The sequence below is a fragment of the Ambystoma mexicanum genome, chromosome 6p, assembly GCF_040938575.1.
Source record: "Ambystoma mexicanum isolate Mex_15411 chromosome 6p, UKY_AmexF1_1, whole genome shotgun sequence".
NCBI classification, from domain to species: domain Eukaryota; kingdom Metazoa; phylum Chordata; class Amphibia; order Caudata; family Ambystomatidae; genus Ambystoma; species Ambystoma mexicanum.
Window position 1 is genome coordinate 187,643,761 of NC_090935.1, and position 15,047 is coordinate 187,658,807.

A 15,047-nucleotide genomic window follows, 5' to 3' on the forward strand; every position below is an offset into this window, starting at 1 on the left:
AGAAATACATGTACTCCCATTACTAAACCAAACAGTAAGTATATTATACACTCTATGCCCTGGCCACAACCATCGCAGCATATCACACCCATAGTATCTTATAACTTTGTTCCTTATTAATTTGTTTTTGACCCAAAGTTATAAGCAACTATAAGTGTGATATGTTGCAGTGGTTGTGGCCAGGGCATAGAGTGTTGGGTGTATGGCAAAATGGCCATGCACCCAACGGTATACACGCATTTCGTAGAATGATTTTACATCGTGGGACTTTTCATCGCCAACCCTTTCATCGGCAAAAACTTTTTTTTAAAAACTTTTTTTTAAAAACTTTTTTATGGGGGGGTGTTTGGTACGTTTTTGGGGAATGATTATTTAAGTAAGGGGGGCGTTGGGGGGCAAAGCCCCCCCATACATAAAATAACATTTTAAAAAAGGAGGTTTTGGTGATGAAAGGGTGGCGATGAAAAGTCCCACGATGTAAAAGCAACTATAAGTGTGATATGCTGCGGTAGTTGTGGCCGGGGCATAGAGTGATGGGTGCATGGCCAAATGGCAAATGGCCATGCACCCAACACTCTATGCCCTGGCCACAACCACCGCAGCATATCACACCCATAGAGTCAAACATTTCAAATATGGCCTATGGAAACTTTTAATGTCCGCGGACATTATGAGTGTTCTTAGAACACTTTCAACTTGCCAGCGAACAATACGGACAGTGTCTTCAGGACACCCCCTACGAACATTTCAGGACAACGCGAGAGTTCTTCGAACACTTTCAACTTCATAATGAACAATACGGACAGCGTCCTCAGGACACCCCCATTTTGTTTATTTGCGAACATTTCAGGACACCGCGAGTGTTCTTAGAACACATTCAACTTGCCAGAGAACAATACAGACAGCATCCTCAGAACACCCTCTACGAACATTTCAGGACACTGCGAGTGTTCTTAGAACACATTAAACTTGCCATCGAACAATACGGACAGCGTCCTCAGGACACCCCCTACGAACATTTCAGGACAACGGGAGAGTTCTTAGAACACTTCCAACTTGACAACGAACAATACGGACAGTGTCCTCAGGACACCCCCTACGAACATTTCAGGACACCACAAGTGTTATCAGAACACATTCAACTTACCATCGAACAATTTGGACAGAGTCCTCAGAACACCCCCATTTTGTTTATTTGCGAACATTTCAGGACACTACAAGTGTTCTTAGAACACAATCAACTTGACAAAGAACACTACCGACAGCATCTTCAGAACACCCCCATTTTGTTTATTTGCGAACATTTCAGGACACCGCGAGAGTTCTTAGAACACATTCAACTTGCCAGAGAACAATACGGACAGCGTCCTCAGAACACCCCCATTTTGTATATTTACGAACATTTCAGGACACCGCGAGTGTTCTTAGAACACATTCAACTTGCCAGAGAACAATACAGACAGCATCCTCAGAACACCCTCTATGAACATTTCAGGACACTGCGAGTGTTCTTAGAACACATTAAACTTGCCATCAAACAATACGGACAGCATCTTCAGGACACCACCTACGAACATTTCAGGACAATGCGAGAGTTCTTAGAACACTTTCAACTTCATAACTAACAATACGGACAGCGTCCTCAGGACACCACCATTTTGTTTATTTGTGAACATTTCAGGACACCGCGAGAGTTCTTAGCATACATTCAACTTGTCAGAGAAGAATATGGACAGCGTCCTCAGGACGAACAGCATCATCAGACCATCCCCAACCAACATTTCAGGACACCACGAGTGTTCTTAGAACACATTCAACTTGCTATCGAACAATACAGACAGCGTCTTCAGAACACCCCCTACAAACATTTCAGGACACCGCAAGTGTTCTTAGAACACATTCAATTTACCATGGAACAATACGGACAGCCTCTTCGGGACACCCCCTACGAACATTTCAGGACAACGGGAGAGTTCTTAGAACACTTCCAACTTGACAACGAACAATACGGACAGTGTCCTCAGGACACCCCCTACGAACATTTCAGGACACCACAAGTGTTATCAGAACACATTCAACTTACCATCGAACAATATGGACAGAGTCCTCAGAACACCCCCATTTTGTTTATTTGCGAACATTTCAGGACACTACAAGTGTTCTTAGAACACAATCAACTTGACAAAGAACACTACCGACAGCATCTTCAGAACACCCCCATTTTGTTTATTTGCGAACATTTCAGGACACCGCGAGAGTTCTTAGAACACATTCAACTTGCCAGAGAACAATACGGACAGCGTCCTCAGAACACCCCCATTTTGTATATTTACGAACATTTCAGGACACCGCGAGTGTTCTTAGAACACATTCAACTTGCCAGAGAACAATACAGACAGCATCCTCAGAACACCCTCTATGAACATTTCAGGACACTGCGAGTGTTCTTAGAACACATTAAACTTGCCATCAAACAATACGGACAGCATCTTCAGGACACCACCTACGAACATTTCAGGACAATGCGAGAGTTCTTAGAACACTTTCAACTTCATAACTAACAATACGGACAGCGTCCTCACGACACCACCATTTTGTTTATTTGTGAACATTTCAGGACACCGCGAGTGTTCTTAGAACACATTCAACTTGTCAGAGAAGAATATGGACAGCGTCCTCAGGACGAACAGCATCATCAGACCATCCCCAACCAACATTTCAGGACACCACGAGTGTTCTTAGAACACATTCAACTTGCTATCGAACAATACAGACAGCGTCTTCAGAACACCCCCTACAAACATTTCAGGACACCGCAAGTGTTCTTAGAACACATTCAATTTACCATGGAACAATACGGACAGCCTCTTCGGGACACCCCCTACGAACATTTCAGGACAACGCAAGCGTTCTTCGAACACTTTCAAGCTCACAACGAACATTACTGACAGCGTCCTCAGGACACCCCCATTTTGTTTATTTGCGAACATTTCAGGACACCCGAGGGTTCTTAGAACACATTCAATTTCCCAGGGAACAATACGGACAGCGTCCTCAGAACACCCCCATTTTGTATATTTACGAACATTTCAGGACACCGCGAGTGTTCTTAGAACACATTCAACTTGCCAGAGAACAATACAGACAGCATCCTCAGAACAACCTCTATGAACATTTCAGGACACTGCGAGTGTTCTTAGAACACATTAAGCTTGCCATCGAACAATACGGACAGCATCTTCAGGACACCACCTACGAACATTTCAGGACAATGCGAGAGTTCTTAGAACACTTTCAACTTCATAACTAACAATACGGACAGCGTCCTCAGGACACCACCATTTTGTTTATTTGTGAACATTTCAGGACACCGCGAGTGTTCTTAGAACACATTCAACTTGTCAGAGAAGAATATGGACAGCGTCCTCAGGACGAACAGCATCATCAGACCATCCCCAACCAACATTTCAGGACACCACGAGTGTTCTTAGAACACATTCAACTTGCTATCAAACAATACAGACAGCGTCTTCAGAACACCCCCTACGAACATTTCAGGACACCGCAAGTGTTCTTAGAACACATTCAATTTACCATGGAACAATACGGACAGCCTCTTCGGGACACCCCCTACGAACATTTCAGGACAACGCAAGCGTTCTTCGAACACTTTCAAGCTCACAACGAACATTACTGACAGCGTCCTCAGGACACCCCCATTTTGTTTATTTGCGAACATTTCAGGACACCGCGAGGGTTCTTAGAACACATTCAATTTCCCAGGGAACAATATGGACAGTGTCCTCAGGACACCCCCTACGAACATTTCAGGGCAATGCGAGAGTTCTTAGAACATTTTCAACTTGACAACGAACAATACGGACAGCGTCCTCAGAACACCCCATTTTGTTTATTCATGAACATTTAAGTACACCGTGAGAGTTCTTAGACCACATTCAACTTGCCAGAGAACAATACGGACAGCGTCCCCAGGATACCCCCATTTTGTTTATTTACGAACATTTCCGGACACCGCGAGTGTTCTTAGAACAGTTTCAGCTTTCTTCCGAACAAAACGGACACATATTGAGAACTCAGAACACCCCCTATTCAGTTTATTTAGAACATTTCAGAACACCTGTGAAATCCGCAGACAAATCGAACACAACAAGAACGTCTACCACATGAAAAAACACAACTTTCAACCTACCTCATACTCTCCAACCCTCCCCAAACACTCCTACACAACAACACACTCTACTAAATACAAATTTTGAACCAAGATTCACTGCGCTGTCCGCGGACGTCTGCAAATCCAAGATGGTGGGCGCCACCAAAAATCTGACGCGCTTCACGCTCCACACCGTCCAATCAGCGAACACGTTGCCTGTCTGCGGACATGACGTAAGCCGATCGGCCAATCAGGACACTGTCCTCGGAGAGAACAGGGAAGTGTGTCCGCGGACCGAACACAGATAACACTCATTTTTTATGACCCACTTTTTGGACATTTCTTAAAAAACGACTGACGGATTTTCACCAAATCTGCAAAAGCACGCTTTCGGGACCAAGCCGCTGCTCCTGGTCGAAAATTTGGTGAAAATCCGTCCAGCGGTTTGGGCTGTAGGCACGAGCAAAAATGTTTTCCCATTCAGTCTATGGGACCCCTCCTATAACTTTTCCCCGCCTGGACGAATCCTCACCAAACTTTGCAAATTTAGAGTGGGCCATATACTTTTTTTGCAAAGTTTGGTGAGGATTCATCCAGGGGGAGCAAAGTTATAAGCCACCCGAAAAGTGCACTTCCTATGGAAACAGCAACTTAACCATAACTACATGGCCACTACTTTGGCCTAATATATATATATATATATATATATATATATATATAATAATATATATATATTCAGTGAACAAACTTTGTTAAAGAGACGTTATGGTTAAGTTGCGCTACTAAAAACCTATGAAATTCAGTGAAAAAACTTTGTTAAAGGGACGTTATGTTCCAAGTAAAACCGAAAAACCCTTGAAACTCTCCAGTTATGGTAAGCTAAGCAACCATAACTCGCGCCACCACCATGCACTGCTAAGCCTAACACCCAGGACATCAAAGATGACATCACAAATGTCATTAATGACATCACTGATGACATCACATGTCTGACGCCCCCTTTTTTCCTTTCCTGACATATCTAGGCCACATGATTTTCTTCAGTAACAGTCAGGAACTAAAAATTGTAAATGTACTATATTTGTAGACTTATCCTTCAAGTATGTTCTTACAATAATTTCCTTATGGTCCAGTCATATCATATGAAACATATACATAGGGGAAGACACAACCTTGAAAGACAGCAATCCTTTTTGTGCATTAAAATTATCAGTAGAGTTAGCAGCACTTTCTGATAGTTTTGATGTTTTTATATTACTGTACTTTCCCTGTATATGCTCATATTTTTATATGTTGTACTCACACTATTTTCCTTAGGGTCCAGACACATCATGTGATATATATACATAGGGTTAGTAAGAGCTTTGAAACAGAACAATAATTTCTCTGCATAAAGGTAATCAGTTAGGTTATGAACACTTACTGCTACTATTGCTGTTTTTTTTCTTACTTCAATTCCCTTGTATATATTCATATTTGTATGTGGTGCTGTCTCTTTGTGATTTGTCTATAATAATGCAATTATTTAGTAAGTGGGTTTTATTACCTACTTATCACAGGTTTCACTGTACGCATAACTCTAATATGAAAACAGTGTTCATTTCACTATTCAACATGGCAAGCTTATGAATATTGCCACTCCATCATGTATGCTGCACACAATGCCTATGTTTCTACATGAGTACCTTAGTAGTGGATTGAAGTTAATAATAGAATGCTATTTATATCAATGCATAGCTTAATGCACTGATTAGCACTTGATATTTATTCCAATAATCTTTGACACTTTTTTTTATTAACATTACACTAAGAATCCCTTGTACAGACTTTTCATGAAAGGTAAATGCACATGTGATGTCATCAATAACATTTGTGTTGTCATCTTTGATGTCCTGGGTGTTAGGCTTAGCAGTGCACGGTGGTGGCGCGAGTTATGGTTGCTTAGCTAACCATAACTGTCGAATTTCAAGGGTTTTTCGGTTTTACTTGGAACCATAACGTCCCTTTAAGAACGTTTTTTCACTCAATTTCATAGGTTTTTAGTGGCGCAACTTAACCATAATGTCCCTTAAACAAAGTTTTTTCACTGAATTTCATAGGTTTTTAGTAGCGCAACTTAACCATAACGTCCCTTTACCAATGTTTTCTCACTGAATTTCATAGGTTATTAATAGTGCAACTTTACCATAACGTCCCTTTAACAAAGTTTTTTCATTGATTTTCATAGGTTTTTATTAGTGCAGCTTAACCATAACGTCCCTTTAACAACGTTTTTTCATTGAATTTCATAGTTTTTTATTAGTGCAATGTAACCATAATGTCCCTTTAACACATTTTTTTAATTGAATTTCATAGTTTTTTATTAGTGCAACGTAACCATAACGTCCTTTTCAATGGATGAAGACCACTAGCATCCTAGGTTCTCAAAGTGGGAACCTGGGGTGGTAAAAAAAAGATTTTTCTTCCCAAACCGGAATGCCTGCGGCGTCCCGGTATAGGAAGGAAAATCTTTTACCAAGATGGACACCATGGAAAGGGAAGGCAGGGTATATAAAGATAACACAACAGGACATGGGTTGGGGGGACCAGGTGGGAGACACGGGGCATGAGAGGGAGGTTGGGGAGTAACAGGAGAGAGACACGTGGCATGAGCAGGGGGTGGGGGGCAACAGGAGGGAGACACGGGGCATGAGCGGGGGGTGGAGGGCAACAGCAGGGAGACATGGGACATGAGCGGGGGTGGGGGCCACAGCAGTGAGACACGGGGCATGAGCGGGGGGTAACAGGAGAGAGACACGGGGCATGAGCGGGGGTGGGCGGGCAACAGCAGGGAGACACAGGGCATGAGCGGGGGTGGGGGCAATAGCAGGGAGACGCGGGGCATGAACGGGGGTGGGGGGAACATGAGGGAGACACAGGGCATGAGTGGGGGGTGGGGGTTAACAGAAGAGAGACACGGGGCATGAGCGGAGGGTGGGGGGCAACAGGAGGGAGACACGGGGCATGACCGGGGGTGGGGGGCAACAGGAGAGAGATACGGGGCATGACCGGGGGGTGGAGGGCAACAGGTGAGATACACGGGGCATGAGAGGGGGGTGCGGGTAACAGGAGAGAGACACGGGGCATGAGCGGGGGGCAACATGAGAGAGACACAGGCATGAGCGGGGGTGGGGGGCAACAGCATGAGACACGGGCATGAGCGGAGGGTGGGGGAAATACGAGGGAGACATGGGGCATGAGAGGGGGTGGGGGGTAACAGGAGAGAGAGACGGGGCATGAGCCGGAGGTGGGGACCAACAGCAGGGAGGCACAGTGCATGACCGGGAAGTGGGGGGGCAACAGAAGGGAGACACGGGCCATGAGAGGAGGGTGAGGGTAACAGGAGAGAGAGACGGGGCATGAGCGGGGGGTGGGGGGCAACAGCAGGGAGACACGGGGCATGACCGGGGGTGGGGGGGCAACAGAAGGGAGACACGGGGGCATGACCGGGGGGTGGGGGGTAACAGGAGAGAGCCACGGGGCATTTGAAGGGGGTGGGGGTAACAGGAGAGAGACACAGGGCATGAGAGGGGGGTGGGGGGTAACAGGAGAGAGACACAGGGCATGAGCGGGGGGTGGGGGGGCAACAGCAGGGAGACACAGGGCATGACCGGGGGGTGGGGGACAACAGGAGAGAGACACAGGGCATGAGAGGGGAGTGGGGGGTAACAGGAGAGAGACACGGGGCATGAGCGGGGGATGCGGGGCAACAGCAGGGAGACACGGGGCATGAACGGAGGGTGGGGGGAAAATGAAAACGAGGGAGACACGGGGCATGAGAGGGGGGTTTTGGGTAACAGAAGAGAGACACGAGGCATGAGTGGGGGTGGGGGGCAACAGGAGGGAGACACGGGGCATGACCGAGGGTGGGGGGCAACAGGGAGACACAGGGCATGTCCGGGGTTTGGGGGGCAACAGGGGAGAGACACGGGGCATGACCGGGGGGTGGGGGGCAACAGGAGAGAGACACGGGGCATGAGCGGGAGGTGGGGGGCAACAGCAGGGAGACACAAGGCATGACCGTGGGGTGGGGGGCAACAGGAGAGAGACACGGGGCATGAGAGGGGTGTGGGGGGTAACAGGAGAGAGACACGGGGCATGAGCGGGGGGTGGGGGGTAACAGGAGACATACATGGGGCATGAGCGGGGGCAACAGCAGGGAGACACAGAGCATGAGCGGAAGGCGGGGGGAAAATGAACACGAGGCAGACACGGGGCATGTGAGGGGGGTTTTGGGTAACAGAAGAGAGACACGGGGCATGACCGGGGGGTGGGGGGCAACAGTAGCGAGACACGGGGCATGAGAGGGGGGTGGGGGTAACAGGAGAGAGACACGGGGCATGAGCGGGGGGGCAACATGAGAGAGACGCGGGGCCTGAGCAGGGGGTGGGGGGCAACAGCAGGGAGACTCAGGGCATGAGAGGTGGGTGGGGGCAACAGCAGGGAGACACAGGGCATGAGCGGAGGGCGGGGGAAAATTAAAACGAGGGAGATACGGAGCATAAGAGGGGGGGTTTGGGTCACAGAAGAGAGACACAGGGCATCAACGGGGGGTGGGGGGCAACAGGAGGGAGACACGGGGCATGACCGGGGGTGGGGGGCAACAGGGAGACACGGGGCATGTCCGGGGTTTGGGGGGCAACAGCAGAGAGATGGGGCATGACCGAGGGGTGGGGGGCAACAGTAGAGAGACACGGGGCATGAGAGGGGGGTGGGGGGTAACAGGAGAGAGACACAGGGCATGAGCGGGAGGTGGGGGGCAACAGCAGGGAGACCCGGGGCATGACCGGGGGGTGGGGGGCAACAGGAGAGAGACACTGGGCATGAGAGGGGTGTGGGGGGTAACAGGAGAGATAACAGGATGACTCACGACTGTTTGGTCTGATCATTGCTCTGTCATTATTCCTTATAGGGTGTCCTGGCCGCATTCTGTCACTTCCCGGCCTACGGCGCATTTCAGCTGTTGACTGGGTCTGAATTGGAACTTTATCAGCCTCAGATTGAGGTTAGTACCCATTATCTCTCTACTTATTTCGGTTTAAAATTATATCAGTTAACCTCACTGATTAGCTTAAATGGTAATGTTTATTCTTTTGAATTTCCCGCAGGAAAGGCTTTTAGAACGTATTTAACAATCACTACTCTACTACATACAGGAACAGTGAAGTCCCCACCCTGAAGATGGATCATTCGATCCGAAACGCGTTGGTTACCTATGTCACCTATTAAAAGGGGCTTCCCTGAATGGTGTTACTTCACAATACAAAAACCTTAAGAGTGAACTTATTGCCGCTTGTTAAATTTATATCGCTGGTTTACAATTTGTTAATGAAATGTATACATGTCCCTTTGAACATTTACAGGATGTGAATAATAAGGCTAAGCTTTGAGCTACTTGCTTTCTGCTTTTGTTACATTTATGTACCTTCACAAACCAGGTTATACTCTGTTTGTTAATTGGAATGAGAATTCCTGGATGCTTCACCATTGTCTGAATAATTCTTTTGTACATTGTTTATTTGTTTGAAAAAACAGACCTTGAGAGGTCTATTAAAAAGTATCAAAAAGTATTGGTCAGTACCAGATCTGTATAATTGGTTACATAAGTGATCTTACATGCCTGATTTATCCTTTATTGATGTTATTTATTTTCTATTTTGTAATATGTTAAAGTCAAGACTCAATTAACACTCTCTTCACATGAGAGTATTAATTGATCAACTAAGAGCCAACATTTAACTTCCGAACGAAGATTCGGTAGGAGTGCATTTGGGCTTACTGCCTAGCAATAGGTAGTTTAGGTTGTTTAGATATTTTTGTCCCAAGTGGTCTTGTGACGTTAGCCCGCCTGCACCCGAAATTTTACCATAAAATTCATTGACATTATTTCTTTATTTAATAGTGTGAACTAACACCTTTGGTGTGCCTCTACTCCACATCAATTATCCTGATTTACATGAGCTGTGCATTCCCACCCCATAGTTCTTTTGTGTTTTCCTTCTCTGACCACACAAAGGGAATTGCACGCACCTTCTAGATATTCGGTATTATACAATACCTATATCTGTTCTCTAGTGAACAGTATAATATGTCTTTCTCTAAAATAGACCAGACCACAAATAACAGAGCTGAAACCTTAGCTTTCAGCAAAGAAGAAGCCACGAGAATTCTGGGGCTGATTAAGATAGCAGGAACTGAACTGACAACCACTGATAAACCAGAAGCCCTGATTCGACAATTGGAGTGGAAGATTCGAAGGGAAATCAATCTCAAGTTACATGCATCAACTTTAGCTCAGTATTTCACCACAAAGAGGATACCAAGAGGCCTGAGGGTAAACCTCGAACCCACCTTATGCAAAGAAAATCCTGCCTTTGTGAAACGTTGGCATTTGATCCTCAATAAATGCTCACTGGATTTGATCATTTTAACGATTGAAGAACTGGCTCGTTCTTTGACTACCTTGAATGAAGATATAGAAGGTCTTAAAACTTCATTAAGCAAAACCTACACGGCAGATCAACTTAAACAAATTCTTGAAGAAACTAATCAGAAACTAGCAAACTATTCACAGGAACTTGAAGCTAAAAAGATCAGGAAGTTCAGAAGGGACACGCTAGACTATAAGTTGGACATAGTCTATAGCTGGCAAGCCTATTACGGATATAACCCGAATAAACAGAATAGTAGCAATCCACGGAAGACCGGACACCCCTCGACTGGGAACACCTCTTCTGACGCTTCCAGCACAGAACTAGACGCCACACCAGGTCAGACCGCGGAAACAACACAAGGTCCCTTAGCCAGCGAGTCCACGAACCATGAAGCTACGACTTCCCCTTTTTTAGAAAAAAGCCGATTCGAAGAGGACAAAAGAAAAAATCCACAGAGAAAGAAGGGGACGAAGAAACCCTGATAGTCAATATTTCGTCATACCATCTCTCGAAGATGGAGACACAAGTTCTGAGGAAAGGTTTATCCTTTGTTCCAATGAATAGCAGTACCTTATTGAGGGAAAAGATTGATTTCTTTAAACTTATGCGCAAATTGAAGCTTAAAGTATTCTTTAACTCTCTGGAAGAAGACAACATCGAAAAGGAACCACATGAATTCCTAGAACTTACTCCTAAAAGTACTTTTAATCCCCCAATACATAACCATATACTATCCACTTTTGAGAAGACCGTACTTGAAGACTTCAAGAAGATACGATTCAATACTAAGGCTCAAGGAAACTTCACTAAAATAGAACGCCAGACATTGAAAAATCTATTGGACAATCAAACTATCATCTTCAAACCAGCAGATAAGGGAGGAGCCCTAGTCCTGATGGACAAACAGGATTACCTCGATGAAATTGAAGGCCAATTAAGAGACGAGGAAACTTACCTTGAGGTCCCTATGAACCCAACAGAAACAGTGCGAGCTCTGATTGAAAAAGTCCTGGATGAGGCTGAAGAGAATGACGTAATCTCTGAAAAAACACGCCGGTTTCTCGACAATAAACATCCCATCATGCCGGTGATGTATATCTTACCTAAAATCCATAAGAGACTGTTAAAACCTCCAGGCCGTCCCATTATAGCAGCTACTAACAGCATCCTTGAACCTTTGGCACAATATCTGGACAAAATACTTCAACCCTTGGTCCAAGAGACGCCGACTTATGTGAAGGACACCATGCACTTCCTGCAACTGTTGAAGAACACGCAGTTTGTGAAAGGGAGAGATATATTATTTACTATGGACGTAACGTCCTTATACACAAATATTGCCCATGAAGCTGGCCTAGAAGCTATAGAATGGCTTATTTTGAGATCGGACAAATGTCAAGGAGACCGGCTGTTCATTCTCTCCCTCTTGAAATTGGTACTTAACAATAACTTTTTTAAGTTTCAGGATAGATACTTTATCCAAATTTCAGGCACAAGTATGGGTGCAGCTATGGCACCGTGCTATGCCAATGCATTTATGTACTATCTGGAATACGAACATGTTCTCACATCACCAAGATGGATGAGACACCTATCCCTGTACGTGAGATACATTGATGACGTCTTTGGGGTATGGACTGGCCCTCAAGACGAATTGGTCAATTTCTTTGACATGATGAATCGGATGAATCCACGCATTAGGTTTACTACAGAGACAAGTACAACAACCATACATTTCCTGGATGTGGAAATTTACGTGGCTGGAGCTAAATTGGAGACCAGGATTTACACCAAACCAACTGACAGGAATAGTCTATTACTCGCCACAAGTTTCCATCCTAAACGAACCATTGACAGTGTGCCACTGAGTCTATTTCTACGTTATAGGAGGAACATCTCAGAACCCACTGAATATGAACGTCAGGTGATTACACTGGGAAATAAATTCACAGCAAGAGGATACGACTCTACATTGATCTCAGATGTATCAGGAAAGGTCCGTGAGATAAACAGGGACTCACTACTAGTACCGAAGCCAACAAATTCTCGAGAAGCACTGACATATGTTACCACCTACTCGGTCCAGAGCACAAGAATTAAGAAAGCCATCAAAAAAAACTGGCCCATGCTACAATTGGACCCACAATTGCAACATCTTTTCCCTGATCCTCCAACATTTGCCTATAGAAATAGCAGATCTATACGAAAGACCCTAGTGAAAGCTGAGATCCCAGTTGGGGGTCCGTCCACCCAACACAAAGGCACTATTCCATGCCACAATTGTCAACACTGTGGCAACATCTTAAAGGGCAATCACATTACACACCCCCATTCTGGCAAACCTTTACAATTAAAACACTCCTGTACCTGTGATGCTCAAAATGTGATATATGCACTGAAATGTCCATGTGGTCTCTATTATGTAGGAATGACTACTCGGAAAGCGAAAATAAGATGGACTGAGCATAAGTCCAATATTCGGAACAAGAGTCCCAAATCACCTGTTTCATTGCACTTTACAGAGGCACGCCACACGGTGGCGCAGTTAAAATGTGTTATTTTAGAACAAGTGACATCAGGTGCCAGGGGGGGAGATATACAACGGAAATTAGCACAACGTGAAATACTATGGATTGATCTTCTAGACTCACTGCACCCTCGGGGGATGAATGTTGAATTTGATTTAATGTGCTTTGTATAAATTAGCCTGTATCGCCACAATGTCCGCCCAGCTGCAAGGGTAACTGACATATGATTGTTTCATGGACTACAATGCCTCACCCCAAGCGGTAAATAGGGTTGTCCCCACGTCATTGTGACTCTGAGCTCATATTTCCACTCTCTTTATTCCTTATTAGGTTTTCGTTTTCAAATACCTAGAGCCTGTGTCCTTAACAACTAGATTGTGTGATATCACAGATTCCCCTCTTTGTCCACTCGATTCGTCACCATGGACTTGTCGATACATTTACTCTATGACTTTGTCATTTGATGATTAGTAGATTAGGAATGCACATAGCTATATTGGCTTGACTTGCCAGTTCAATACCTCTTTTTAGTACAGAGATGCGGCCACCTGAGATAACCCCCATGGAATTGTCATTTATATTGATGCGAGATGGGGGCACCCCGCGAATCCTATTGGTTTCGCGGTGGTGCCCCCACTCGCATCCCAGAGTAATCAATTTCTGTTTGAGTGCTTTCCTCTACATATTTAATATAGAGACCCCGCTACATGGGTTATATTGATTCTAAGGTGCTCTTACCTATTACTCTATGGAGCTCCTCCCTCTGCGATGAGTGGCCCACACCAATATGGCGGATTTCCCGGCTGGCCCAACGCGCATGCGCGGGGTTACCGGGACACCAACTAATGCCTACCGTAGTGGAGCCGCTACGCTTACAGCGGTCGGCTCACTCGGTGTTTATCTGCAACCTAGGTAAGTCTTTGGACTCCGTTTGGACGGCGCACCTGCGTCTGCACTTTTTTGCACCCGCCTTTTTACACTTGGCGTGATGCTTTGAACTTCATGTATCTCGTAGCGAGATACCAGGCTGGCGCTCCTACATACATTTAATATCTGTGTCTATCCCCTCGGTGGATAGCTTAGACATAGCTCGTTGAGAAAACTTTGTTATGACCATCCAGATGACTCACGACTGTTTGGTCTGATCATTGCTCTGTCATTATTCCTTATAGGGTGTCCTGGCCGCATTCTGTCACTTCCCGGCCTCCGGCGCATTTCAGCTGTTGACTGGGTCTGAATTGGAACTTTATCAGCCTCAGATTGAGGTTAGTACCCATTATCTCTCTACTTATTTCGGTTTAAAATTATATCAGTTAACCTCACTGATTAGCTTAAATGGTAATGTTTATTCTTTTGAATTTCCCGCAGGAAAGGCTTTTAGAACGTATTTAACAATCACTACTCTACTACATACAGGAACAGTGAAGTCCCCACCCTGAAGATGGATCATTCGATCCGAAACGCGTTGGTTACCTATGTCACCTATTAAAAGGGGCTTCCCTGAATGGTGTTACTTCACAATACAAAAACCTTAAGAGTGAACTTATTGCCGCTTGTTAAATTTATATCGCTGGTTTACAATTTGTTAATGAAATGTATACATGTCCCTTTGAACATTTACAGGATGTGAATAATAAGGCTAAGCTTTGAGCTACTTGCTTTCTGCTTTTGTTACATTTATGTACCTTCACAAACCAGGTTATACTCTGTTTGTTAATTGGAATGAGAATTCCTGGATGCTTCACCATTGTCTGAATAATTCTTTTGTACATTGTTTATTTGTTTGAAAAAACAGACCTTGAGAGGTCTATTAAAAAGTATCAAAAAGTATTGGTCAGTACCAGATCTGTATAATTGGTTACATAAGTGATCTTA